Source organism: Mobula birostris, chromosome 20 (assembly GCF_030028105.1).
Source record: "Mobula birostris isolate sMobBir1 chromosome 20, sMobBir1.hap1, whole genome shotgun sequence".
Taxonomy (NCBI): domain Eukaryota; kingdom Metazoa; phylum Chordata; class Chondrichthyes; order Myliobatiformes; family Myliobatidae; genus Mobula; species Mobula birostris.
In genome coordinates this window covers 12,447,313-12,472,858 of record NC_092389.1, presented here as the reverse complement: position 1 = coordinate 12,472,858, position 25,546 = coordinate 12,447,313, and the positions used below count along the sequence as shown (strand labels likewise).

At 43.1% G+C, this 25,546-nt stretch overlaps 1 protein-coding gene across 9 annotated transcripts in view; it reads right to left on the bottom strand.

Annotated features, from left to right (window-relative positions):
* bcl9l (bcl9 like) overlaps window positions 1-25,546 on the bottom strand; it is a 158,334-nt gene that overhangs the window by 39,785 nt on the left and 93,003 nt on the right. The gene's annotated exons all lie outside the window — the stretch shown is intronic.

Below are 25,546 nucleotides of genomic sequence, written 5' to 3'. Positions count from 1 at the left end.
AAAGATGTCAAAATTAAAAGAAATAAAATGCAATTTTGCAAATCTCTCACACTAATCACAATCCTGCCTATTCCTATCAGATGCAAACACAATTTCTGGTAGATCCACGATCAGTACAGCTTGCAAAGCCACAACTTACAAAGCGGTCAGAAGGTACAAGTTCCTAGACTGAGACCAGCTGGCTGAGAAGGCAAAGGCTGTCATTTAGCCTCGAGGCTATTCTACTGTTTAAAGTGTCATTATGTCTGATGTAATTCTGCGTGCAGTTATATATATCAGCTGGTGGGGGCTTCTCCTCATCAGATGCTTCTGGGTTCAAGCCCCGTCTCAGGTGTGTGGGCATGAACATCTTCGCTGGGAAACCCGTAAACCAGAATGGGCCTAGCTCGTTGGAAGTGTATCCTATAGCTGAAAGTTTAAACCAAAAGGTCCATCAGGTGAAAGTAAAAGTTCAATGGGCCAATTTTGAAGTACAGCAGAGATATTCTCCTGATACTCTGGTTAATAATTACCCTTCAGTTACCACTTACAGATTTTCGCAGTTTTTGTGGGAACTTGCTGTGTATAAAATGCGACTTTGGGCAAGGATACACTACTCACGTGGCAAATGGGATTACTATTGATGGGCAGGGACATGTGGGCTGAAGGGCCTGTTTCTATGCTGTACAACTCAATGCCTCCCTAAAATAGTTCTGTTTAAAAATATCGTCAAGGGTAACTAATTCTTCCTGTGCAAAGCAATATCTTTGTGTGTGGCAAAAGTATATCAGCTGCAGATTTTGAATTTTTAGTTTCCATTGCTCTTTATGCGCTAATGTCCACAATACGAAGAAATGTTTTCTTCCTGAATTCTTAGGTTCGAATTTAAAAATTCTACCTTGTTGCTAAAAACCTCTGTATCCATGGAAAGAGTTTCTCACTACCTACACAATTAGTTCCTTTCAGAATCCCAAAGATGTGAAAGAAGTTATTCGTCAGTCATCTGTGTTCCATTGGCCTAGTTTATATAACAAGGCCAAGAGAGCATGGGAACCATAGGATCCAACATGCCCAGGCTGAACATCGTGCACCCAGTTGTATTAATCCCATTTCCCAGCACTTGGCTTGTAGGTTTTATACCTTGGAAATTTAAGTGCTCCTCCAGATACTTCGTAGATGTTGAGAGAGTCTCTGTCTCAGGCAGTTTGTTTTAACTTCTAACCACCAACTGATTGGAAACATTTTTCTGCAGAACCCTTTAAAACTCTCACCCCTTTCTTTTAACCCCATTTTTAAATTCCTCTGCTGGGAGGGTAAAGTTTTATACTATAGACTCCCCCAGAATTTTGTACATCTCAATCAGGTCCTTCCTCAGTCTGTTCCACAAACCCAGCCTATGCAGTCATAACTAAAATGCTCCTTCCCATGAATATTGAAGTGAATCTCCTGTGCATCCTTTCCAGTGCAATCACATCTCTTCTTATAATTGAGGATCTGAAGTTCATAGTTCATCAGCACGTAAGCCAAACAAAGAGGCTTCAGGTGAGAAGAGGGCACTAAACACATAGAACAGTACAATCTATTCATTTCCTTCCACAAAGCCCTCCATTTCAAAGTTCAATGTTCAAAGTAAATTTATTATCAGAGTACACATAGGTCACCCTATAAAACCCTGAAATTCACTTTCTTGTGGGTATTCACAGTTAATACAAAGAAACACCAGAGAATCAGTGAAAAACCATACACAGCAAACGGACAAGCAGCCAATGTGCACAAGACAACAAACTGTGCGAATAACAAAAAAAATAACAACAGTAAATAAGCAATAAATATCAAGAACATGAGATGAAGAGTCCTTGAAAGAGAGTCCATAGGTTTTGGGAATAGCTCAGTGATGGGGCAAGTGAAGTTGAGACGTTATCCCCTCTGGTTCAAGAGCCTGATGGCTGAGGGAATAATAACTGTTCCTGAACCTGGTGACATCTGTAGAAGTTAGTCAAAGTTTTAGAGGACATGCTGAACCTGCGTAAACTTCTCAGAAAGTAAAGGTGCTGCTGTACTTTCTTCATAATGGCACTTACGTGCTGGGCTGAGGACAGATTCCCTGAAATGATAACACTGAGAAATTTAAAGTTGCTGACCCTCTCCACCTCTGATCCCTGATGAGGGCTAGCTCATGAACCTTGTGATAATAGTCATGGGAAACATAGCAGCCAATTGTGGGGAAGCAGATCCCACAAAAAGACAGGAACTGTCCACTGAAGGATACAAAGTAGAATCTTTCTTGGAGAATTGGCATGTACAGCTTTGAGAGAATGAACATGGGAAAATCACTAACTAGTGACTACGATTAGCAGATGGCAACAGGACTCGTTCCAAAATCATCCACATGCTTTAGAGCATCAATTCAACCAAGCAGTTCAGCACCGAGCTGTGATGATCACGATACTATATCAGGGAAAGCTTCCACGGACAGAGAGGTCACAGTTAACTGCCATTTAGGTCCTCCATCTTTGGCGGTGTTCAGGGCTTCCTTCATCATGGCAGTAGCTTCCTCTCTGTTTTCACTACTGTCAGCCATGCAAGTCCTAGGTGGAGACTCAGGAATACTGTCGCACTCAGATGTAGGAGGATTCCTCATTGTAGTTTCCATAACAATTTTGTTTGACCAGTCAGGGTTGTTGGCCCTGAACAGAATCCCCAAACCTGGAGGACCAATGGACCATTCATAGTCTGGCCTTTACCTTTTGACCTGTTTGGGCCGGGTGACCCTACCAACCTCCAAACCCCATGACAATGTTGTGGCCCCCTTGGAGGTTACAGCAGCCAACTTTCCAACCAGCATACGGACCTCACATCTGGCCACAGCACAACTGATCAATTCTCACTTGCACTTAATAGCGAGTACTTGGAGGCTGTGATCATACATCATCAGGCAGAATACAGAACTATCATCTGGCCAGAGGACACTTGCACCCAGTGACTGTGCAGAGCACACCTGGTCACTGCAGTTATAGACTCTCAACCTGCACAGGGTTTGGATCTGGCCTGTGCACAGCCACTGCCTGTCCCCACACAAGCTTCTGTTCAAAATCTCCAGAAGCACATCATTTACATACTTATCCAGTTATTAGAATGCTTGGTGACCTGGGACTGTCGATAGTACACAGAAAAAATTAAAACCAATTCTTTAATCTACAAATCACACCAAACTAAATTAACTATTAATATGTCAACCTAAGAGAACTGCCTGGTTAACTTCAAACAAGAATTCTCTCTTTTAAATATTATGAACAGAGATCACTCCTCCAGTTTCACTCCTTTTGTTATACAAGGCTCAAGGCATTTTTTTGTACTCACCCAGAAAGCAGGCTTGCCTCACAGACCTAGAATGTGTACTACACCAACACACAGCTCTAAATGTCACCGATTCCTCCAGCATAAGCTTGCCATGGTACAATAGGTGGGCGATATGACTCCAATCGGCCGCCTGCTCCTTCCCCTCTACGTTTACAGAACGGGGCTTCAATCCTTGCACCTACATTGCTTCCTCCCCTCAAACTTAGCTCACTTCAAACGAAAGCATGACTCATGCCCAAAACCACAGCCTGTCGCTACATGATTTATATGTATGGAATTCAGCTCAGACCCTTGCTCGTAATCTCAGGCATAAACAAAAGGCCCTCGTTCATCGTTTCTCACAAAACACTCCAATGTGCAAACGCGTTGTCCTCTCATCGACTTCACCTTGACCCGACAGAAACTGTCCTTGGCACACAGCACAACTTGTTTCCCTTTCCACAATGCTCCCTGGCCTGCTCAGTTTCCTGTTCTAACTCCCCTCTCCCCCAATTCACCTCACAGCCATCCTCTTCACGTCTCCACCTTGTGCATACCCTACCAAAATTTCAAAATAAAAGACAAAAATTAAGTTTAAAATCGCTCCAATTCAATGAATGATTTAGAAATTGTTACTCAAACATCATGCCATCTCACACAGTGACACACACAAAATGCTGGAGGAACTCAGCAGGTCAGGCAGCATCTATGGAGAGGAGCAAACAGTCGACATTTCGGGTCACAACCTTTTATCTTCCAGAGTCCTGATGAAGGGTCTTGGTCCAAAATGTATTTATTCTTCTACACAGAATTCTTCTAGCTGAGTTCTTCTAGCATTTTCGAACATAGAAGAGCACAGTGCAGGAACAGGCCATTCGGCCCACATTGTTGTGCCGACCCAGCTAAAAAGCAAATCAAAAACACCCAAATACTAATCCCTCCTACCTACGCCATTGTCCATATCCCTCCATCTTCCTTACATCCATGTGCCTATCCAAATGTCTCTAAAAAACCTCTAATGTACTTGCCTCTACCACCATACCAGGCAGTGCATTCCAGGCATCCACAACTATCCTACCCCAGTCATCTTCAATGCATGCCCTCTGGTATTAGACATTTCAACCCTGGGAAACAGATACTCTCTTGTCCACTCTATTCGTGCCTCTCATAATCTTGCAAGCCTCTATCAGATCTCCCCTCAGCATCCGACGATCCAGTTTCTGTGTGAGTTACTCTTTTGTGTTTGTGCCATCTCACAGAATGGTACAGGAGTGGGACTGTACAGGTCCTCTACCTCCCATCAGCCAGTGATATTGGGAAACATCAACTGCTGCTTTCAACACAACTAACAAGGCCACAGCCAAGCAGTTAGGGAGACAGATTGCTGTTGGCAAGGGGCTCACCTTAGATCACTGAGGTGCCTACCAGTGAGGTACTTAGTTTGGAATGCAATCAACTGACACAAAAATAATGAATCACAGACAAATAAAGAAATAATTCAGCATGTCAGAGACACAAAGCTTGAGACGGTACTAGATGAAATTCTTAACGTACTGGGGGAAATTGCAGGATTGAGATATGGTTCTTACCTGGTAATTGCGAGGTGGTAGGGCTCCAAATTTTCAGGATTCAAAGTAGAATTAAATTTGGTATGTTTTCACAGAAACTAACCTCAAAGAACCTTCTCTGGGGTTCTCTATGAAGAATTTCTGAATGAGGGTGGAAATTGAGATTTCTTTTCCTTCCACTTAAAAGATAAGGATTTGGGGTTAGCTGCCAGATACTAAAGTTGAAGATAATGTTAGAAAAGCATCTAATGCTTCTGAAGATGGGACGACATGATGACGAGGGAGAGATGAGGTGGGGCTGACAAGTGGGGAAAGGGGGCAAGCTGAGAAGTCTGGGAAGAAAGTGGAAGGGGGTAAATGATGTGCCGAGAACAGTGGTTGGTTGAAGGGTTGAAGTGGATGCAATAGGGGCCACTACAGACAAGGTGGAGCTGTGGAATATGGGGAGATGATAGAGTTTGGAGGCATAGGAGCCAAGTTGGGCATATGGGTAAACAGGGCAAGTGAGGAACGAAGCTGCACAGGGAGGAATGGATTGGTCAATTCACAGACAATGGATGTATTACTGGCATAGAACACCAGAATCTCTACAGTCTGGTACAGGGTGACTTATTAATCTCATCAAGTATGTAACCCTTCCTACCATACATTGGATGCCTTCAGTATGTATAGTTTGTGAGTGACTTTAGGGGATGACAAGGGACAAGAAAAATCTGCACTCTGCTTGCTTGCTCACAGAGAGGTGTGAGACAGGGTCAGTGAATTACAGAGGGGAAATACCCTTTTCATTTTTCTACCTCTTTCCCACAGTACACTTTCCAGGAACACCAGAAGCCTCGTCCAATACAACGAGTTCAAGAACAGCCGTATGCAGGCTTAGATTGGATGAAGCTCACACAAGAGGTTAAGGGGAAGGTTTTCTATCAAAAGTGCAAACGGACATTAAATGGCTGAGAGCTACAGTGTGAAGGAACTAGAAAAAATATGAGTATGCGAATGGTAGAGATTGAGACATGTGGTGAAAGGGTGCACAAACAAATGTGATCTTTTTTTAAAAAAAACACAACTATATATAAAAAAAAATCACAAGATACTGGAATATGAATTAAAAATAATTATTACATTTAAGAGAGGTTTAGATACATAGGTATGTCTCAAATTGCCTCTGACAACCAAGTCCAGCTCCTGGCCTTAACATGTGGCTTAGCTACTAAGCCCAGAGGAACCGTTCAGAGTTCAATTCCAGCGCTGGAGTCTCTGTACCCCAGGGGATGCGTGGGTTTTCCCCAGGTACTCTGGTTTTCTTCCCACAGTCCAAAGATGTACTGGGTAGGTTAATCGGTCATTGTGAATTGTCCCATGATTAGTTTAGGGTTAATCTGGGTTGTGGGGTTGCTGGGGGGGGGGGGGGAGGGGGGAATTGCTCGAAGGGCTAGAAGGTCCTACTCCATGTTGTATCACTAAATAAATAAACAAAACTGTTTCTACTGACAGAAGGGGTAACAGTGGGTTAATGGCATCTTAAAACCAGTCGCTTCAGGCTGGTCAGCTGTGGTTGGCAGCTCATCTAGGAGAAGGGAAACTCTGAACTCAAACCTCCACTTGCAGCTATATCCACTCACGGGAGTAAACCCAGAGGGAAAATCCGGAGTTGGGGGTCGCCAAGGCAGTCCTTATGTTGAGTTGGGTTCAACACTGACTGGTCTCTGCTGTTTTTTTTTTGAATCATCAGCTGCCAGGGCAACAACTTGCTCTCCATATCATACTGCCCAGGCTTGCGTACTGGCACGTAGACAGCCAGGACGCAACATCCGCGGTCGACCTCAACCAACGGAGGGCCTCCGAATAGGTACGTGGATGGGAGGGGTATCGAGGGCACTGTCCAGGGTAAATGGGACTAGGCAGAAAAACAGGTGAAGAGCCTGTTTCTGTGTGAACCTTACGACAGCTGGAGGCTTGGAAAGGAGAAACAGAATGGAAAAGTGAACAGGGCTGGCAGCTTTATGGAAAGAGGAAGAGGGTTAATGTTTCAAACTGACAATCCTTTGTGCTGATGAATGGTTTGGGCCGAATGGTTAACTCTTTCTTTTTCGCAGGTACTATCCAACCTGCTGGATATTTCTGGCGTCTACCATTAAAAAGCAAATGGATCATAGAAATTAAGATCTTGTATAGTTAACCCTCAGAGAGATGCAAAGTCTACAGTAGATACTCACCAACTTGTCATTAACAGATAAGCTTTCACAAATTCACAGCTATCTGCTTTAGGAGCACCTCTGGAACCGGTAGTAATCTCGGTTAAAGGTGATGGGCTTAATGACAAAGGTCTGTAATTCTGTTGTAAAACTACAAGACAGAAGGGCAGAATTAGGCCACTCGGCCCATCGAGTCTGCTTCACCATTCCATCATGGCTGATTTCTTATCCTTCTCAACCCCATTCACCTGCCTTCTCCACATATCCTTTGACACCCTGACTAACCAACAACCTATCAACCTCCACTTTAAATATACCCAATGACTTGGCTTCTACAGCCAAATGTGGCAATGAATTCCAGAGATTCACCATCCTCTGGCTAAAGAAATTCCTCCTCATCTTGGTTCTCAAGGGACGTCACATCCAAGTCTAGAAGGATAGGAGCCTGGAAATAATGCTTAAACTGATCCCGCACCTGAGCAGGCTGATGTGAGCCCGGGACTGAGGAATGGCGGCTGCTTATTTCACCCACAAGTGGGAAACTTGGTTGCATTTACAAAACTCCCCTCTCCCTCAGAGAGAGTTTCCTCAACATCTCCTCTCCAACTTCTGGAGAGCAGTACCCATCTGGATCTCGAGCCTGTGGAACGGTGCCGTTACGGGGGCTAGCATACAGAACTGTAGCTCACTGTGAGTCTATGGCTGTGTGCCTATAGCCCAGGGAGAGGATGGTGTCTGTAGCATTATCCCTTTGGGAGAAACGATTCCTTTGAAGGTGCATGAGAGAAATGAGGAAAGTACAAAAACAGGATAAAAAAAAGACTGCGTTTGACAGGATGAGAGAGGAGCTGGGTGGTGAAGTGCAGAGTACAACCTTCGTGGGGCAGGCTGGAACTGAGCGAGTGTGCTCCTGCATGCCTGCACACAAGTACTGGCAAGATGCACCCATCTGCTTCAGGATCAAAGAGCTCCAGATTGACTGAATGGAAACGTCAGCAGACTGACTGCGATTCCAGATCGGCTCTGTTCGGCTCATAAATCGCAGTTAGCGTGGGATGTCAGAAGTCGGTTTTATCTTACACACAGATTGCACTGCCTGGAAAGGCTGATATATTAGAAACCTTTAAGAGACTCTAGATAGGCACATGGGTGATAAATTAATAGAGCACCATGAGGAAGGGAAGAGTTAGATTGATCTTGAAGTTGGTTGAAAAGTTGGCACAATATTACGGACTGAAGGACCTGTACTGTGCTGTAATGTTCTATGTACAACTCAGCTTTGAGTTTTAATCCTGGTATTCACTGAACTATGCAATATACTTTGAGTACTAAGATTATGACTTCACCTGTGGTTCAAAACATCAGCTCCCCATCTATTTCTCACATAGGAAAAACAAAAATCGAAGTTTATGGGTTGTGTAGGAAGGAAGGGTTAGATTGACTGTGGGGTAATTAGACCACAAGATATAGGAACAGAAGTAAACTATTTGACCCATTGAGTCTGTTCCACCATTTCATCATGACTGATCCAATTTCCCTCTCAGCCTCGATCTTCTGCCTTCTCCCCGTATCCCTTCCTGCCCTAATTAATCAAGATTGAAGGGTTGGCACAACATTGTGGGCTGAAGGGACTGCACTGGGCTGTACTGTTGGATGTTCTATCACTAAAGTTCCCATCAAGTCGTGTGTTACCCTTCAGATGACAACTTGTGCAGACAAACACAAGTAAGGGCAAATCAGGAATCCCTACCAAACTCTATGACTTCAATCAGTCAACATTCAACGTTACCTCCTCATGCATTCCTACCACCACAGAGGCTGCTGGACAATAGCTATGTTTTGGAGAGATACTTGGACAAATGAACAGATTTTACTTGAGAAATCTGAAAGCTGAATTGAAAGGATGCACATCAGACAGACTTTTTTCCTAATAGAAATGAGGCTGGGAGTTGACCTTTTAGGACTGTTATTATTAAATCAGTTTCATAGCATAGACTCACACTTGACATTTCCATTTTTGTACCGGAGGACTAGAATTGGGAGTCATCAATAAAAAAAATCTGAACTAAATGCAGTAGGAAAGTCAGGTTATTCTGGATTCGCCCCCCGTCCTTTCCAGTCCTGGTGAAGGACCTCAGCCTGAAATGTTGACTGTTTATTCTGCCTGACTTGCTGAGTTCCTCCAGCATTTTGTGTGTGTGTGTTACTCAAGAAATTCAGTAATGAAGGCATGTTGAATGATCAAAAGTAAAAAAGACGGTAGTTTTTAAAACCAGTCAGGTTCTTGAGGGAGAAGGAAACAGTAAACATTGACAAATGATTATGAAGAGACGAGCAGAGGTTCAGGAGGAACATAAACACCAATGGACAGATTACATAAAGGTCCTCCCCAGTTTACAAAATGCCCAACTGTGTACTAGCGTTTGGCAGACGGATAAAATGGATTTATTGGCTGCTGAAGGCATCTTCTGCCATTTGCAACTGCCTTTACCAGTTGTGATCTGTGTAGGTCATAAACAGTTCACAGAAACGGAACCCTGCCATATCCTGGAAAGAGCCTTTATATGTATCACAAGAAGAAACTAATTGTGGAGTAGGTTCTCAGTGGCCAGTCCATGGACAGGAAAGCATACATATTTAAAAAGGCAAGATAGATTCAAACTGAAACTGAAGTGAGGAAGAACCACGTGGCCTCCATTTCTTTAGCGACTTTTAGAATGTCAGGAAACCCTAAGTACTTTACAAGAAATACTGTATTTAGTGTAGAATAGTTATTCTTACAGTTCAAGGCATAAAACAAGCAAGTTATGCACCGCAATGTTTAACAAACAGCAGTGAGATAAATGGTCAGATAGTCTCCACACATCTTCCATCCACCAACCCATCATTCCAAACTGCTCCATTTAAAAATTACAAAATTATTTGGAAATGTTAAAAAAAACATTTGTGTGTGTTTTTTTTTTAAAAAAAGCACACATTCCTGTGGTCTCTCCCAGTGGAAAGTACCCTGGTCTATATGCAGTTCCAGCTGTTAGAACCAAGAAATTTGCTTTTATATTTAGGATGGCAAATTAAAATAGTTGCCCTCCAACTGCAGCCAATTCTCCTCCTGGAATCCAGTAAAACTAAAATGTAATTAATAAAGCTACATCTTTTCACCTGGTCTATCATTCCCTTTATCCTCTCTTAACTTCTTTACCTCAGGGACAGGTGAACAATTAGTTTCTGCCACAAGCCAACAGATTCCCTTTGCAAACTTGACTACACTTCTTGAGCCCAGCTTCCTCGAAGGTTTACATCGCAGCTTCCCCCATCTCTGCCAGCTCCACCATGGGTACTCGCCTCTTCAGCACCTAGAACACCTTCAAAGAATGATGCCTCAAGAAGGTGTCATCCATTATTAAGGATCCCCATCACCCAAAACATGCCCTCCTCTCATTGCTACCGTCAAGGTGGAGGTACAGGAGTCAGAAGAGACACACTCAGCACAAATTGAAGAAAAGGATGAGGTAGTGTTCACGATTTTATTGTCCATTCAGAAATCAGATGGCAGAGGGAAGAAGCTGTTCCTGAAACGTTGAGATACAATTCAAGATTCAAAGATTCAAAAAACTTTATTGTCATTCAAACCGTACATCAGCTCTGCAGGGCATAAAGCATCGACTCTGAAAAAGGTCTTGGACAGAAGGTAGGGAGACCCCAATAACCTTCTCTGCTCCCCTAACCACCCTCTGCAAGGCTTTTTTGTCGACAGCACTGCAGCTGGAGTACCAGGTTGTGATGCAAAAGGTCAGCACACTCTCAACCACGCCTCTGTAGAATGTAGTTAAGATGTTAGTGGGGAGTGATGCTTGTTTAAGCTTCCTCAGAAAGTGCAATCTCTGCTGGGCCCGTTTCACAATCCCAGTGGTGCTCCTGGACCAAGTGAGATTGTCCGAGATCTACACCCCAAGGAACTTGATGTTTTCCACTCTCTCCACTGTGGAGCCGCTGATGCTGAATCCTGCAGAGCTGATGTACGGTTCGAATGACAATAAAGTTTTTTGAATCTTTGAATCTCGAATTGAATCTCAACGTTTCAGGAACAGCTTCTTCCCTCTGCCATCTGATTTCTGAATGGACAATAAAATCATGAACACTACCTCATCCTTTTCTTTAATTTGTTTTTGCATTATTTAATTTAAATTTCCTTTTTTTATACTTACTGCAATCTACAGTTATTATGTATTGCAATGTACTGCTACCACAAAACAACAAATTTCACAGCGTATAGTATGGCAGTGACATTAAACCCGATTCCGATTCTGATGTCCCCACCCCCACAAATGTACTTCTGATACATTTGCCATTCTCTTCAACCATTGCTTCCTTTCGAGACCCCTCCTCGCACATAGAACACAGATAGAGGTTTCCATCCATCAGCCTCTGCATTGAACAGATTATTCTCAGCAATTTCTGACACATTTTCCTCATCTCCCCCCCCTCTCACTTTCAGCATTCCAACGGCACCACTCCCACTGTGAACTCTGATCCCCTTTTCTATCTCCAGCAATAGCCACTTTCATGACATCTTCTCAGTGGCTGCTCTTTTACCTCCTTGCTTCCTAACATCCAGGGACCAGAAAACTCCTTCCAGGTAAACCAATGTTTTCCTTCCCAATCCAACTCCTTAATGCAGCTCAAGATCTCCCCTCCCAACTTGGTAGATTACACAACTTCCACGACATAACAATGAATTCAACAGCTTCAAATGATCAGCCATTCCCGTCTTCCATCTCTCATTTCAAATATTTAGTTTTCTTTTCTTGTATACCCCTCGTATCTAATAAAGTAGCCACTGAGTGTATGTTTGTGATCTTCTGCTGCTGTAGCCCATCCAAGGTTTGACATGCTGTGCATTCAGAGATGCTCTTCTGCACATCACTGTTGTAACGTGTGGTTATTTGAGTTACTGTCGCCTTCCTGTCCGCTTGAACCAGTCTGACCATTCTTCTCTGATCTCTCTCATTAACAAGGTGTTTTTTGCCCACATAACTGCCGCTCACTAGGTTTTTTTTGTTTTTCACTCCATTTTCTGTAAACTCTAAAAAACTGTTGTGCATAAAAATCCCAGGAGATCAACAGTTTGGGAGGTACTCAGCCAGCTTACTTGGCACCAATAATCATTCCACAGTCAAAGTCACTTAGATCACATTTCTTCTCCATTCTGATGCTTGGACTGAACAACAACTGAACCTCTTGACCATGCCTGCATGCTTTTATGCATCGACTTGTTGCTACATGATTGGCTGGTTAGGTACTTGTACTAATGGGCCTAATAACGTGGCCACTGGAATCGGGGATGTAGCGCCAAAGTAAAATGTTAGCCTTCACATCGAATGGTCAAGCAAATGTAATGGGTTGAATGGCATATTCCTCAGTCGTGCTCTCATTTCAGATATCCTTCATTGTCTGCACATCTTTACGACACACTATTCATTATTCACCAGCCCCTAGCACTCTGTCAGCATCACCAGTCTGTCTTGGCTTTATCTTCTTGCAGCCGTCCAACACTATCCCTTCCTCCACTGTAACACAGACAAAATGCTGGAGGAACTCAACAGGTCAGGTAGCATCTATGTAGAGGAATAGAGTTGACGTTTTGGGCTGAGACCCTTCATCAGAACTCGAAGGGAAAGAGGAAGCCAGAATAAGAAGGTGGGGAGAGGGGAAGAAATACAAGCTGGAAGGTGATAGGTGGAAAAGGACTGAAGGAAGAGGAATCTGATAGGAGAGGAGGGTGGACCAATGTCATCCATCCATTGCAAGTGTAATGTGACTGGAGTGTTCTGGCATTGTGAAGCTCTTTATTTTTCTAATACTAGTGAGTTGCTGGCTGGAACCTAGGTTATTGATCATTCACATATCCAGAATTTGACATTCATGTTTGAAACTAGAAGTCAAGCAAGACTAAAATGCCAACACAATCTTCAAAAACAAGAAAATGACAAAGTGATCAAGGGGGCACACGGTCAGATTGTAAGGATCAAGCAACCCTGAGAAACTTGGACAAGATATGGGAAAGGATGGTTAGAAATGTGGAATGCTGACTGAAGCAGTGGGTCAGCATGGACTGAAACCATCAGGGATTTACAGCGATAAAAAGCCTGGGCAAACTGAACTGGTAACACAGAAATTGTTAATCACTTTTCAATTACAACTTGATGTATTCTTAATAGGGCAAAATAAAAATAACTTTTATCTTGGGAATGAGGCGATTCAATTAACCCTCAATTAGCTCTACACAGCTTTCCACAGGAGCTTTATTATACCATTCTCTGGATCATGAACCAACACCGTGAGGTTAAGTAGACCTCGGCTCAACCTAACAGTCCCAGTCACTTGGAATTTCCAAACACGTTGTAAGTTTATGGGGGCTGTTAGAATTGAATTAACTGAGAGAATGCGCTATGAGACAGCCAATCATATTTGACTTGAGTGATCCCCAAGGCCTCTGGGGAAACTTAAAAATATAATTGCCACCAAAAGGAAGCTAGCAGCTGCAGGCAGAATCAATAAAGTCTCCTTGTTGCTCTCTGCTGCTCTACAGAATCCAAATTAGAATCTGAAGTGAGACAGAGAAGTCAGGAGAGCTTGCACCAAGTTAAAAGTGTCCATGAACTTAGGTCCCTTCGAGCACTGCAAGATTCAACGGCTTTCAGATTAAACAAAAACCCTTTTGGATTCTTTAATATTTGCCTGGGAGACAGGCAAAGTGAGGGGAGTGCCTGTCAGATACTTTGTTTGCTAATTCTTTTTAATGCGCTGCCTGGGGAATTTTAGGGATTCAAGTTTAACAGCTCTGTTAGTTGATAAAAGCAAATCAGCACTCAGCCAGGAGAATCCTAATTTAAGCAAAATACGAGCGCTGAAATTCTGATAAACGATTGGTGTAAAAACACAAAACGTCCCATGCCCAATGACACTGACCCTACAGAGTAAAATAATAATTTGACAACCAAACCTTGCCCTAAATGGGGGACGTCAAATGCCTCCGTCAGTTTCTCTCCAACTCAGCACCCAAATAGCTGATGTATGGCAGAGCTAGTGAGCAATAATGGGGGTTGCTCATTGTTGAACATGATGATGTAGCACTGAGCTTTGTTGCATCACACCTGATGCATGCCTGTAACTTTTAACACAGTACAAATTTTTCCTAACCCAAATTTTCCTGACTTTAAGAGATGGTAGGATGCTTGGAGACATAGTGTAGAATTTTCCATGGGTGCCCCATGTCCAAATTCATTCATCGGCCATATGGGCAAACTGGTACTGTCTGGGAGACGCTAACCTGCACATTTTGCCTGGCATTTTAAATTCAAAATGTAATTCACTAGCTGGCTAGCAACTTGGGATGTCCCAAGTCATCCACTATTGAAATGTACTCAAAATTTAGAGAGGAAATCAGATCAGTTGATGGAGTTGATGGTACAGCTTCCAGTGAGAAGCAATGAAAATTGGAGTTGCACAAGAGGCCACAGTTGCTACCTTTCCAATGGCAGTACCTCTCCCCCAATAAACTCTTAGATTTCCTGCCTTCCCCACTCACTTATCTCTCCTTCAATTATTTTATACTCAATATTAACATTTTGGTTACAGTCCCTGCCTTATCTGACTGGGATGCATCATCAACAATGCTGATTCCCATAGTCATAAAAGGAGGCAGCTCTTGCAACCATTTCACTCACCATGTGGCATTACGAAAACGCAGATCTGAGAGGGAGGTGGGCAGTGGAAGTTAGTGGAAATTTGAACTGATTAGCGATTACCAACATAGATTTAAAGTATAAGAACAGATTTGTTCTTTTTTTTTCACCTTGGATGTTTAATGGTCTTTGTGTGCTTTTTTTCATGAATTCTATTGTGCTTCTTTGTTTTGTGGCTGCCAGCAAGACGAATCTAAAGGTTGTATATGGTGCACATATTTTGCTAATAAACATATTTTCAACTTTAATAAGTAGAACTGCATTGTCTGAAACAACTACAGCAGAATCTCTCAATGGGTATAGCTTATATGACATGAAGGCATTAAATATAATTCTGCATTATAAAAATGAAGGTGAATTATTGACCTGGTTAGACATTTGAATACAGTAATGTTAATGAGCGTGTCTTTAAATTAGATAATTAAGGTGCTCCAAAGTACATATTGCCTTCTCAATTATTCACTATATTTAACATGACTTGGGTGAGAGTCATATATTGCAATCTGCCAACAGCTTAAGCATGTAAAGGCATCTTAAAATATGAAAGAGTTGGTTAACTAATTGTATGAATCTGTGGTAGATTGTAAGTGTAAGGTCAGCATTTACATTATATTTCCAAATATTATTTCAATGATGAGGAACCAAAATCAAACACAAAATGCTGGAGGAACTCAGCAGGCCAGGCAGCATCTATGGAAAGAAGTAGGCAGTCGATGTTTCGGACCGAGGCCCTTCATCAGGGCTCTTTTGGGATCTATTGATACAGATCAATAACGTGCTGCACTTAAGCATAAAATATAATATAAAAAACTATTGGAATGTTAGTCTTTATAATGAGGGAGAAAGAAGCCTTACAAGTTATTTAGGATCTTTTGAAGTCATTTCTGAGGTACGTATACACAAAGGGGAATTGTGGGAAGGCTGTAGAGGCCTTAAGTGCAGATTTATCAGGAATGCAATGATTAAAACATTCAACAGTTCAGCACAACACAGGCGCTTCAGCCCACAATGCCGTGCTGACCTTTAAATTACTCCAAGATCAGTCTAACCTTTCCTCCCATCCCACTTATTCCTCCATTTTTTTTCGTCCATGTGCCTAGCTTAGAGTACCTTAAATGTTCCGAATGTACCTTCCTCTATCACCACTGCGGGCAGTGTTTTCCCTGCACTTACCACTCTATGTGTTAAAAAACCTATCTGATATTCAGCCCATCACCTTTTATATTAATCATTGCCACCCTGGGAGAAAGGCGTTGGCTATCCACTCTATCTATGCTTATCATCTTATACACCTCTATCAAGACACCGCTCATCCTGCTTCATTTCAAAGAAAAAAAAACCCTACCTCGCTCAACCTTTCATCATATGACATGCTCTCTAATCCAGACAGCATCCTGGTCAATCTCCTCTGCACCCTCTCTAAAGCTTCCACATCCTTCCTATAATGAGGCGACCAGAACTGAACACAATGCTCCAAGTGTGGACTAACCACCACAGAGTTATAGTGGGGAGGATTCTTTGGTGAAATAATGGGAAGGGAGGCTGAAAGATGTTGGTTCAGAGAGATCGTGGTATCCACTAAAGAAATCACTAAAAGTTAACGCAGCAAGCAATTTGGAAGGAAGAAAATTACATTGGTCTTTATTACAGAAGGATGAGTACGTCTTCAAAGACTATACGTTGACTAATGTGTATTGTATGCTTTCCCTACTCAAGGAAGGATATATTGAAATAGAGCATATGGAGATGTACCAGATTGATTCTGAGGATGTGGGGTGTGTGGTGAAGACAGTACAACTTGTCTCATTAGGAGGCTTGCTACATACAGTTTATATGGAATATCATTGAGGCATACAAAAGTCTAAGTCATTGAGGCATATAAGTGCAAGAATAATGCCTCTGACAGTTTCAAAATTTGGGACAGGGATGGGAAGAACTTTCTTCACCCAGAGCATTATGAAGCTTTAGAAATCTCTGCTCAAGAGTACTGTGGAAGCTCAGTCACTGAATATGTTCAACATCGAAACAAATTTTCAGATACTAAAGACATCAAGGAAAAGAAGGTTCAAGAAGCCTAGTTACAACCTCCTGCTTCTGTTTCCTAAGTCCTGATAAAAATTTGTGAGATGATTTAACTGAGGGTCTGGGACTTTGAAAATAATTAGGTGGAAGAAACTTCTTTGCCCTGCTGAGAGTGTCGAGGATAAAGGGCCCAAAGCTCAGAGCCAGGGGATTCAGATTTCAGAAAATACTTCCCAAAAACGGATGTAATGAGGTGAAGAAGTTCTGGCAGACGGCGAAGTTGCAGTGAAAGGAAAAGGTTGAGACAAGTTGGATGCAATTCTTTTTAATGTTGCTAGGTGATCAAGATTCTCTGGGGGAAACCCCCAGAGGAAAGGGAAGTACGCAGCAGCTGCAACAAGCATCAGCCCACTGGTTTCCACAGCAGGGCTGAAACTCCGAGAGCTTGCTGCTGGACACCCCCACAACCCACACATCAGACACACGCTGCGACTGTGGAAAGACCTTCCTCAGAACTAAACAGCAAAAGCTACCAGTAGTCAATTGTGTTTACAATGGCTCTTGAAAAGTGCTAACCAAATGGTCTCAGCTCTCCTGTGCGTTTACCATGACCCTGGAAAATGCTGTCATTCAAGTACATTTATTCACTTGCCTTTTGAAAGTTCTTACTGAATCCGCTTCATCTGCTCCTTCAACCACTCCATTCCAGACCAAAAGAGCAGAGTGACTGAAAGGTAGCATTTCAATTCTACCATTTGACATCTCAATTCTGCTCTGACATTCAGTAGGGTTACAGCTGATTAGAGAATTCCTTCCTTAACTCCTTAAACCAGGATTCTTCTATAATAGTCTATCTCAGTCTTGAAAATACTTGTGACCCTTACAAGTCTCTGGGTAGAGAATTCAAAAGATTCACAACTTTGAGTGAAGAAATTCCTCATTTAGTCTGAAATGGTTGCCTCCATTTTATGACAATACCTGAGCTCTAAACTCTCCACCAGGAGACACAATCACAGCATTTGCTCTGTTAAACCACTTCAGATTACTTTCAATTTAATCGGATTGATGCATGAACAGCCCCCCCCCACCCCCCTTCAATTCTTCTTTGGTTTAAACAATTGGCAACTGAAGCAGTTGTCTTTTACCCACGTCTGGTCACTGCACTGTAAACACTTCAAAGCACTTTTTATAATGCTGTTTACACTGTAAATATTTTATTCCATATCTGTACTTCTAACTTTACTTTTATATAATTCTTTATTCTGTATAAATGTTTCATGCTGTTTTTGTTGCGTGTTGCACCAACACACTACAGCAATTTCCTAATACATGTAAATGTACATGGCAAAAAGATAATCCTTAAACCACTGGGTAAAAGGGGGCAGAGAGGGAGGGCAGCCGATGACACAAGACAACTAGGAACAGTTTATAAGAAACATCTAATATCACAAGTGGCATTTAGTCAAGGGTGACACCCAATGACATCAGCAGCAGCTGTCAGGTTGAATAGGAAGTTAACACGTCACTTCATCAAAAACATATTTCTGTATTACCAATTGTGAAATTCCCCAGAACGATGAGTAAATGTACCACCTACACACTCAGCCGCCGTCCAGGTCTGAAACGGCAATGCAGAGGTTCCCTATATAAGCACGGGTGAGAATCCAGGCAGTTCTCTTCACCAAACACCTCCTCACAAATGTGGGCGTGCTTCCTCACAGGGTTTGAGGCCAACTGGCTCAGAGAGAAGAGGTTGAACTTGACATCAGTACTACTTGTCTCCGCTGTCGATGGGTTTGAGGGGAGCTTTGAGAGCAGCATTAAAGGGGGTGATAGTCAATCCCTCGCAGACCTCTTGTGCCTTTAGCAGCTTCTGATGATAGTTAAAGCACAAGAAATAGCAGGTACCCAGTAATCAGTCCAGGGAAGTCCTGAAGCTGCTGATTTTGTTCTCTAGCCCCGACTCTGTAGCTTTTCACCAACCATTGCTTGCCGATGGACCAAATCATTTGAACCCATGGTCACAGAGTTACACATACAGAAGTCATGGAATCGTTGAAAGAGCCATTCAGCCAACTTGTCCATGCCAATCCGTTCACACCCTTCTGCATTTTATATCCCATCACCCAGCAGTTGCTCCATAACCTATGTTCTCCCAGCATTTTTTTTAAACGTATAAACTTAATGCTGTCTGCCAGTGTCTTTTGTGACCCCTCTTAGCCTTCTGAAATTCCTTTTTAAGCAGCTCCCTCAACTTTTTTATACTTTTGACAGGCCTTCTCCATCATTAGATCTGAATACTTGTCGCATGTTTCCTTTTATCTTCTTCATCCAAGCATCACTATTGCTCAAAATTCAGGATTCTCAATCCCTGTCACTGTGGCTTTTAGCCTTACAGGAACATGTTGGCCTTGAACTACTGCTGTCTCCACAGAACTCAAAGGAGATATAGACTTACCTGCCTAATCTACCCAGCTCCTCCCTTGTGTTAATGGAATTGTTCCCCCCCCGCCCCCCCCCAGTTTAAGACCTTCATTACTGGTCCATCATCATCCTTTTCCAGAATCCTGACAAAGGGTCTTGGCCCAAAATGTCGACAGTACCTCTTCCTATAGATGCTGCCTGGCCTGCTGCGTTCACCAGCAATTTTTATGTGTGTTGCTTAAAATATCACAAGATCACAAGACAAAGGAGCAGAAGTAGGTCATTCGGCCCATCGAGTCTGCTCTGCAGCTCCCCCATGAGCTAAACTATTCACCCATCTAGTTCCAATTTCTGGCTTTTTCCCCATATCCCTTGATACCCTGACCATAGCTTCAAAATATGAAGCTATGGTTTCCAAAATGATCCCCAGCTGACACTCTGTCCACTTGACCAACTACATTCCCTGTGATGAGGCCTAGTGATGCTCCTTCCCTTGTTGGTCAGTCCACATTCAGTAGGAAAAATTTCTCCTGGACATACCTCAAAAATTCCACCCTCTCTGAGCCTTTAAAGCCAAGTCAACCCAAATTCATTATTAGTGAGATTGAAATTCCACCACCTCTAGTATGATAAACCTATTTTTTTATTGCATCTCCCTGATATTTGCCCAGATATCTGTTTCTCTGTCTCCTGTTGACCGATGGGGGGTTCTGTGAGGTACCTGCAGCAAACTGATGACAGCCTTTTTGTTTATAATCTCTACCCATGTGGGCATGAGAAACCTTCCAAGATTGCTCCCTGAATAATGTAATAATGTAATTTTTGACTGACAGAGCACTATCCCCTTACCTTTTCTGCCCTCCTTCTCTCTCACCTGAAATTTCTATAGCCTGGGATACTGAGTTGCCAGTCCTGCTTAACATTCAACCATGCTTCAGTGAAAGGAACAATACTACAGACCCCCATGTTAATTAAAGCTTTGAGTTAATCTACTTTACTTTTGATACTCCTTGCATTATAATAAATGCAATTTAGCATTGAATTCTCTTGACAAACACTCACCATTTGTTCTATCCATTGGACAAACAAACTTTTTTACCCTTTCTTTGCCCTTCTTCCCAAGTATGGCACGTAATTTCTGACACCATATCCTCATCATCCTCCGAGAAGACCACAACCTCATCACAGGGTTTGGAGATTTGTGTGCTTCAATGACCCGGAGAGCTATGTTGCCTGGAGCCAGGGCCTTGTGCTTTGGCTTTTGGTACGGTCACCCATGCCAAACAGGTCAAAGGTTAGAGGACAGACCAAGAGTGGTCCATGGTCCTCCAGGTTCAGGGGCTCAGCTCGGGGTGAACAACCCCGACTAGTAAAACAAAATTGTTATGGAAACAGCAATGAAGAATCCGCCTACATCTGTGTGCGACAGTACAGACAGAGAGGGATGGAGGACCTTCATTGCTGCCCTAAACGCAAGCGACGTAATGGCCAGTAAGTAAATATATCATCCTCAACAAAATCATTAATTGGACAGTCAACAATAATTGTGGCGAAATAGAATTGGGCATCATTAATCATTGGAATCAATTTCTACCAGTAGCAATTTGTTCACTATAACATTACACTAATGGTGAATTATACATGCTCACAGTAATTCTGCTTACTATCAACCACTATTTCACGACACATGCCAGTGATAATAAACCTGATTCTGATTCTATTACCATAAATTAACTGCTTCATTTAGTCAAACTTGCATGCTCACTTTAGCCTAACCGTACTAAAGCATCTCCTTACTGAAGTCCAGCTGTTCTGACACTAACTGCTCACAATAGTCCACTCTGCTGCCTCTGGTTTCTACAGCCCAACTAGCTGTTCTCAAATGGTTCTGATAGAAACTGACACTGCTCTGTCCACAATAGCATATCTGTGCTGCAGTGGGTCTATCTGCTGTCCAGCTGTGCTGAAATTAGTTTAGTGTTGTCCAGCCATGCAGTCAGAAGTCTATTTCATCTGGTCCAACTGTGCAGCCACAGGTCTGTTCACTCTGAAGCAGCTCGACTGACACAGCTCTGCTCATTATCGGCTAGCTCTACTGCCACGTGCAGTCGAGGCTTCTGCCCGAGACAACTGACTGGACCCACTTCTGGGGTTACGTCCGTGCCTGGGTGTCCCTCAAGAAGGGGCACGTGGTATCCACAGGTCAATGAGGATTTCTGCGACCACTGGGCTTGAGTGTTTTCGGATGAGTAATGACTGTGTTGTAATTTGAAACTACTGTACATAGGGTGCATCATGAAGTATAATAGTATTGTATTCCTGCGACACTGAAATCACTGAATAAACCACCTTTGGAAAAGGATTTTAAAAAAAGCTCCAATCTCATTAGCTGTAGTGACACTGGCAAGTTTACTTCAGTCCAACTGTACCAACATTAAATGTTTACCATGGTGCAGCTTTGCTAACACATGCTCATCCAACAGCATCTGATTTGTTGAAAATGGTGAAAGGTGTAGTTGCTGTCTGTTCACAATAACCAGACTGTTTTGGAATCAGTTCACTTGTCTGGCTGCACTGCCACAAGTCTGTTCACTACGATCCAGCTCTGCACACACTAACTCAGCAGTATATATAAACTCAGTTCAGTGCAACCATGTTGCTACCATTCAGTTCAGTCTCTGGTCTATTTGCACTGATGCATCTGCTCACGATTGTCTAATTGCATTGCTACAGTTCTGTCCAGCAGAATCACGCTGTGCTGAGAATACGTGATCGGTTTTGTTGGATCTGACTGCTTAATTCTTAGATTAGACTCTTTCATTCTTATTTTCTTTGCAGCTTAATAATTAATTATTTGTTTGTATTTTTTTTAAAAAGTCTGTCACGAGCCTTGTGGCCCATCAGGCCGGTGCTTATGCCGGTTTCTGTGGCGTGAAGCGACTGAGAGTACGAGACTCCCCCCCCCCCCCCAGGTAGGACACCAGTCTATCGCGAGGTTAACCCCCAGCATTTTTGCCGGTACCCATTCTAGCTGGGTAGACTGGAGCATTGTGTGGTTAAGTGCCTTGTTCAAGGACACACACACACTGCCTCGGCCGAGCCTCGAATCCAAGACCTTCAGATCACTAGTCCACGTGCCATACTTGCTTGTATTTTAAGTCATTCTTATTTGTATGTAACAGTTTAATATACCTCTAAAGGTTATACAAAGTATAATTCTAGAAAGCTCTGGAAGTTCATTTGTTCTGCATTACTTGAATGTTCAAAGTACATTATCAAAGTATGTATACTATAACCAACCTTCAGATTTCTCTCCTTACAGGCAGCCACAAACAAACCCAGTGGAACCCACTAAAAAAAGACTGTCAAACATCCAATATGCAGGAAAAAAAACTCATGCAAACAATAAAAGTAGGTAAAGCTCACAAAAGTGAGTCCACAGCCACAAAGCTGGTCATCACTGCAGTCGATTCAGGAAACTGTTAGTTGCAGGCCACAGCCTCAGTTCAGCTCAGAGGCAAGTAAACCTTGCGGAGCAGTGAGCTGAACACAGGCCCGTCCCTCGCCTCTGGCCCAACACCCTGACCTTTTCAATCTGGCCCAGTGCTTAAATCAGCTAAATTGCAGGTCATTCCTCGCTCTTGGACACATGCCCTGCTATTTCAATACGCTCTTGGTCCAGGCTCCGCTGCCTCAATTCAGCCCAAACGGGTGCCATCTTAAACCGCGTAGAGAGGGTCTGTGGGGCGCGAGCCCATAGAGGTGTGTGGAGGTTGGGGTGTAATTATGCGGGCAGTGGGGAAATTATCCCTCTTGTGTTTCTTGATCTTGTTACTGGAGATTTGTGTCACGACCCTGCCACTTTGATCTGGCCACGCCTAAAATAACCTGGTCCAACACTACTTGCCTTTTTTGGGATCTTTCTCCTTCTTGCCTCTATCTTATTAAGGTTTAGGGTTACGAACATGCTAAGGGTTTGTGGGGGTGGTAGGGTTATTGCTTATGATTGGTGTTGGGATGGGTGGGTGGATTGTAGGGAATGAGCGCTGGGGTTGGTGGGTGCGGGCTAGGATTTGTGGGGGATGCAGGACAGGGTTTGTAGGGGTGTGGAGGTTATGGTTAGGGGATTGTAAGTGAGAGGCTGGAGGAGAGAGGGCTGTGGAGGTTAAGATTAGGGGTAGGGTTGGGGGATGGAGGTGAAGGCCTGGAGGGGAGAGGAGGACCTGGAGGTGCTTTCTCATTGGTTAATTTGGATCTGCAGCATTGAATATGTACTTTCTAATTAGGTAATTCTTATCCACAGATTTGAATGGAATTTTCCTCATCTCTGCATTAAAAAAAAAGCTGTTCTACATGAGGCACCTCTATCACCGTCTGTTCAACTTCCCCTGTTCTATCAACTCTTAATTAAACAATCATGAAGCAACAAGTGTTGTGCCTCTTTCTGGGCCTCTGGTTGTACTGCCACTAGCTGATCAACACTAGCCTGTTCACTATGGTCCACTGTAATGAAATGAGTGTTGACTACAGTCCAACTGTGCTTCTTTTAGTTGAAAAATGATTTAGTGCTTTCCTGGCGTATATGATGAATAAACTCTTCTCAGGCTTCCAGCCGGGTCCAGGTATCGATTACAACCAATGTTTTGATGACAAACTCTGCCATCTTCATCGGGGATAACGCCTAGGCACGCCGAGTCCGGTGGTATTTGTACCCCCATTGTCCGACCCTCATGTTTGGTTAGCCCTCATCCAATGCTGTTCCACCTTGTCTACAATCAAATGTACAATCAAATACCCAGCAGAGATTGCACTTTCTGAGGAAGCTTAAACAAGCATCACTCCCCAGTAACATCTTAACTACATTCTACAGAGGCGTGGTTGAGAGTGTGCTGACCTTTTGCATCACAACCTGGTACTCCAGCTGCAGTGCTGTCGACAAAAAAGCCTTGCAGAGGGTGGTTAGGGGAGCAGAGAAGGTTATTGGCATCTCCCTACCTTCTGTCCAAGACCTCTTTCAGAGTCGATGCCTCCAGAAGACACGATACATCATTAAAGACCCCTCACACCCTCTCCATGAACTGTTTGTTCTTCTGCCATCAGGCAAACATTACAGGAGCATCAAAACTAAAACCACAAGGCTACTAAACAGCTTCCTCCCACAGGCAGTCAGACTGCTAAATAGCTGCTCCACCTGACTCTGCTTTGGACACTTTTAACTTGCACTGGAGACGTATAACTGATTTTAAATGACATGTGGCTGTTGTGTTTTACTATTTATTGTTATGTTTATTATTTAGTGTTGCGTTTGTTATGTTATGATTGCACTGCTCCTGGGAAATGCTGTCTCATTCTTCCCTACAGAGCTGATGTACGGTTAGAATGACAATAAAGTTTTTTGATTTTGATTTGATTTGATTGATTGAAATTCTTCTTCTTACTTAGAGCGAATGGTTTCCCTTTCTCTCCACAAACGTACTGCTGCTGGCCTGCTCACTGAACGTCTACACTGAAAGTTGCTCTCTGTTCAGCACAGCCACCGATCTGTCACCCATGTTCCCGTGCTTCCATTTAATCTACACACAATAGTCCAGCTGCAGTGACAAAACATGGTCCACTGTGGCCCAGAAATGTTCACATTAGCTTCCTCACTCTAGCTGAGGCAGGCTGACACCAATCTGTTCAATATAGTCAACTTGTGTTGTTACTTGGCTGTTTATTCTCATCCTGTGAGTTCGGTACAATTATAGTTCAATACAACTCTTCTTTATTAATGTTTGTCTTCAGAATAATAGAGCAGTACTCCTTTTAATCTGTTCACTCTAGTCGAGCTATATTTACACTAGGCAGTCCACTACAAGGCACAGGTGTTTCCAGCTGCGCTGACACTTGTCTGGTTACCCTAGTTCATCTGTACTGCCACTATAGTACTAGTTCACTTGTACTATAGCCCAACTACGCTGCTCATGAGAGGCACTGGTTCAACATTACCACATGCCCTCCAGTGGAAGCAAGTGAACATTGTTGCACTGCGCACCTCTGTCACTAACCTACTCTATGAATGGATCTCCAGTGCTTGAGCTGCAGGGCACAATTATGAATTCCTCATTGTAGATGGCCAATGCTCTGTAGTATGACTCACTAATATTTTACAATAAACACAAGACGCCAGACAGCGAGGGGGAAAAACCCTCTGTTTGCAGATGGCTGCATTTGCATTGAATCAAAAAATCTTTACATGCAACTGAGTGGGCAGGCAGGGCTAATGCCTCCTCTT